Source organism: Scylla paramamosain, chromosome 5 (genome assembly GCF_035594125.1).
Source record: "Scylla paramamosain isolate STU-SP2022 chromosome 5, ASM3559412v1, whole genome shotgun sequence".
NCBI lineage: Eukaryota > Metazoa > Arthropoda > Malacostraca > Decapoda > Portunidae > Scylla > Scylla paramamosain.
In genome coordinates, this window is record NC_087155.1 from 7,141,692 (window position 1) to 7,146,691 (window position 5,000).

General features: G+C 39.6%; 1 long non-coding RNA gene across 1 annotated transcript in view; it reads left to right on the top strand.

The window, feature by feature from the left end:
* Window positions 1-939, top strand: part of LOC135100289 (uncharacterized) — an 81,239-nt gene extending 80,300 nt beyond the window's left edge. Inside the window, exon 3 of the long non-coding RNA XR_010268579.1 lies at window positions 595-939. This is a non-coding gene — a long non-coding RNA (uncharacterized LOC135100289). The remainder of the gene's footprint in view (window positions 1-594) is intronic.
* The last annotated feature ends 4,061 nt before the right edge of the window (window positions 940-5,000 follow it).

Below are 5,000 nucleotides of genomic sequence, written 5' to 3' on the forward strand. Positions count from 1 at the left end.
ATCACCAGCAAAACAGAGGACGCAAAAAGTAAATTATGTACGTCACTTCTCTACTTGTCTCCGTTTTCTGTTTAAGTAAGAAAGTGTTCCTTTGTGAGGTGAGGCAGCGTGCACGGTGATGCCGCGGGTGATGCTCGTCAGTGTTGTGGGACAGGTAAGCAAGCGCCTCGCAGAAAGCTTATACCTGCCTTGATGAATTCCACTTCACGTCTTTGCTACGGGTATGTGCAAGAGGTATTTGAATTTTAGTAATGGGTTCGTCGTTTATCTGCTTGTTATTTGTTGTTGTTGTTGTTGTTGTTGTTGTTGATGATGTCATTATTATCATTATTATTATTATTGTCCTTCTTCTTCTTCTTCTTCTTCTTCTTCTTCTTCTTCTTCTTCTTCTTCTTCTTCTTCTTCTTCCTCCTCCTCCTTTTCCTCCTCCTTTTCCTCCTCCTCGTCTCCTTTTCCTTTGTTGTTGTTGTTGTTGTTGCTCTTTTTTTCTTCTTCTTCTTCTTCTCATTATTATTATTATTATTATTATTATTATTATTATTATTATTTTTATTATTATTGTGTATGTGTGTGTTAGTTTGCTTCTCACCACAGGTCTGCTCAGAGTCATGTCCACGTGGGTGACCATGTCATTATGAGGAACCTTTGATGACGATGACAGAATGAAGAAAAGAGACCAGCAAGAGACGAGCCCTAAAAGACGCGCTTCACTTGTTCATATGACAAAAACACCACTTTGAAAGACTGACGATTCCTAACAGCGTGCGGGAGTGCGTAGCGGAGCATTTGAAAGCGTTGCGTTCTCATGGAAAAGTCCGTTTGTCTGTCTTGTGCCTGCTGCTGCTGGTGCATGAGTTACCATTACCGTGGCTCGGGAATCATACGTGCCGCTGGATGAATATACAGTGCCTTTGTGAAAAAAAAAAAAAATAGATAGATAAAAATACACGCTTTCTGTCTTCCTTTTTGTGTCTGTCAGTTTTTTTTTTTTTTTTTCCGTTTTTACGTCCAGTTTCCCAAGTCAGCTATGGTTAGGATGGTGCCTCCTCCCGAAGGACTTTCTACCTGAGAACGCCTCGGCCCCCAAAGCGCGCGAGGTATGTACCATTGTACCACGGCGGCAAATTACCTTTCTGTAGCGTTGGAATCGTAGCTACGGGAGAAATCACAGCCTTCACCAGCTGTAGCCAGGGATGCGGTGTTCAGTACTTGGAGATTTGAATTTGAAGAAAAAGTAATGATGTTTCTCTCTTCAAATAAGAAGAAAAAAAAAAAAACATCGCAAACAGTTAGATGACTGTCACCTTTATAGATCAATATGTGTTGACATGTTTTACTGGTGGTCACTGCTGAAGGTCAGTCAACGTGTGGCCTTCCTTTAAAAGATATTCTACGTAAGTCCCAAATTTTAGTTTTTATTTTTCTTAGGTATTTATTCATTCGTTTCATTTTAATTAATTAAATATTTATTTATTTTACCGATTGCATTCTCTAGACCTTTCTTGGCAATTTTTACACGTCAAATTTTATTTATTTTTTTTACTTATTTATTCATTTATCTAAATTATGTTATTATTATTATTATTATTATTATTATTATTATTATTATTATTATTATTATTATTATTATTATTATTATTATTATTATTATCATTATGATTATTATCATTTTATTTATTTATTTATTTATTTTATCTATTTATTTTGTTTTTTTAACGAATTCCTTCCTCCAGATCTTTCTTGGCAACTTTTACATCTTCCTGTCCAATATTGTGTCTTTTCTGTCCAGTCTTCAAATGATTCACCTAACATACATAAAACTATAGCAGCCTCAGCGCCTTATAATCTACAATTGGGTTGTGCTTGAGACCCCACACAGTTCAATTCCATTCCTACAGAGTCTAGATTTCTCCTTGCCTTAGTATGATACATAAAACCTTCTTTATCGATCTTGTATTTAAGCTTCACTTCATTTTAGTGTTGTGTTTCATGATCCCTACCACTTTTACGTACGCGTGCAGTATTTCCCTCCAAGTGCCTTCTTTCTCTCCTCCCGCTTGCTGCCTTTTCCCGCGCTGCTTTCCCTCATTCGTTCTCTTTCCTCTTTTCATCTCTGGAAACATACACCTCCCGCTCCTGTTTCTGCTCCTCGCTTCCACGCTTTCAACGCCCCTTCCACTCATTGTCCTCCCCTCTTTTCCTGTCTTCACACTTCCCTTCCCTCCCACTCTTCCTCCCTCCCTTCCTCCTTCCTCTCCGCACCCCCGCCTCTTTCCTCCCTCTCTCTCATATTTGCATTTATGATGACTGGGAAACACTAGCTCGTGACATATCATTTTTATGAGATTTTTTTTCCCTGTGCGTTAGAAAGATCAACATTTTTAAAGGACCGAAGCCCGTCCTCCTTTCCTCCTTTAAGCCTGATTCCGCGGCCCTCGCTTGGCCTCGAATATCAAAGAGAAAAACAAAAGAGAGGCGAAAATACCGTATAGTTTTATGGGAAGGGGAAAGAAGAATGGTTTTGCTTCAGTTTTGTTTGTTCCTTCACTTTGTCTTTCACGGTTTTGTTGTCAAGGTTGTCGATGGAACGTCGCTTCTACTATATCGGGTGTCTTGTAAAGCGCCTTCCCTTCCGCCGCCACAGATAGGCTTTCACTAGTGTTATTGTTGTGAGGCGCCTCTGTGACCGGGTGCCTGCTGTGCGCCTCGTTTGCTTGTGCAGATGAGAATGAAGGCATGAAGGGAAGAGGGAATTGTGTAATGTGAAGCTATTTGCACACACAGTACTTAAAATGCACACACACACACACACACACACACACACACACTCCCTCTCTCTCTCTCTCTCTCTCTCTCTCTCTCTCTCTCTCTCTCTCTCTCTCTCTCTCTCTCTCTCTCTCTCTCTCTCTCTCTCTCTGTTCACCCCCACCTTCCCTCTGTAATATTTTTCTCCCCTTAGCATTAAACTGTAGCGCCTCTAACACCCAAAAAGCAAAGAATCAGAGAAAGCTCAGCTCGTGGCAATAAAATTCAAGATTTCTTACCATTACGTCGGTGCAAGAATGAAAGAACCAACAGCCTTCTTTCCTTCTCCCTCTAATCCCTTAACAACTGCCTTTTAAAATACGTAAGAATTTTTGTCTTTTTTTTTTTTTGGGTACTGGTGAATGTCTTTTCTTCTGCATTATGGAGACTCCGTAAAGAAAAAGAAAGAATAATTAAAAAGAATTGCGCTATTGATATTATTACCCGCAGTATTTTCGGGATCACCTCACTACAACACGCTAGCTAAAGATACAATTAACTGTTTATTTCTTTCCTCCTTTTGTATTTTCCCCTCTGTACAGGACGTCAGACCGACTCTTCACTACTAACATACACAGGCAAAAATGAACACAAAGAAGGAACGAAAAGCGCAAGACATGTTGGCGCAGAACAGAACAGATAGAACGTTAGTGAAAGTAAAGAGTTAGGACAGAAGAAGAAAAAAGGAGGGGAAAATGAAAGACACTAAGAAAATTAATGTTTGTGGGCAGACATGTTGGCCCTCACGAGGTTGACTGTAATATTCCGTGTAATTTAAAGTAGGCATCCCCCCTCCTAGCTCTGGATAAGCACCGTCGCGACCTTTACCTCCAGGGGCGCTTGGCTGCGGCACCTGCGTTAGTGTGACTTGTACGAGTGTGTGTCATTAATAAAGCAGGAGTTAATAGTGTGTTGTGTTGAGTGGCGATGGTGGTGTCAGGTGAGGTTCTGTTGTTAAAATACGTGGATTATTATTATTATTACTATTATTATTATTATTATTATTATTATTATTATTATTATTATTATTATTATTGTTGTTGTTGTTTAGATGTTTTTTTTTTGCTTGTATATGGTAGTTATGGGATTATGTTATGTGATTCTATGTTTGTAAAGTGCGTAAAGTGTTTCTCTCTCTCTCTTTTCTTTATTCATTATTTTCTAGCCTGTTTATGTGATGATTGTTGGATACCTTTACCGTGAATAAGTTTTCTAAATCTCAGTACTGAAAGTGAGGAAAAAATAAATAAATAAAAATGAAAAATAGAACTCGTTTAATCTCTCTCTCTCTCTCTCTCTCTCTCTCTCTCTCTCTCTCTCTCTCTCTCTCTCTCTCTCTCTCTCTCTCTCTCTCTCTCTCTCTCTCCATAATGCACTATGCCGTGTCTGAGCCGAGCAAACAAATGTTACTGCCGACCACAGTCATTACTGGGGAAGGAAGCACTGGGGAGAAATCTATGAACAAATACATAATGAAGGAGATAATGTAAGAGAGTATTTCTGGACGACACTGAAGCTTAGGAGAAGAGAAGACGTCCCATCGAATACAAAGAAAAGGAAAAAAATTGGGCTTCATTTTGCAACTTCGAGATCTTCTTCTTCTTCTTCTTCTTCTTCTTCTTCTTTAACACGAAGAAAATACAAAAAGGAATAGGTTCGGAAGGAAATAAAAATGAAGAGCAAGAGACAATGAACCAAGACAAAGAGACGAAAGGCGAGGTCACTGTATGTGTGTGTGTGTGTGTGTGTGTAACGGGGACGCGCAAAAAGAGAGAGAGAGAGAGAGAGAGAGAGAGAGAGAGAGAGAGAGAGAGAGAGAGAGAGAGAGAGAGAGAGAGAGAGAGAGTGGGGGGGGGGCGTAGGGAGGCAATTGTACTATCATAATGTTATAATCAAGTATATAATGTATATATATAAAAAGAAGAAAAAAAAACACACGCACACATTTAATACCTCAGAGAAAACACACACACACACACACACACACACACACACACACACACACACACACACACACACACACACACACACACACACACACACACACACACACACACACACACACAACAAAAAATATAGATAGCGTGTTTCTTATCTCCGCGTTAGGCAAAGCGTCATTACCTCAGAGCAATCTCTTCATCGCACCGCAAATTGCCACCGACGTCAAAATATCCAAGGAATTAAGAGTCGGCAGG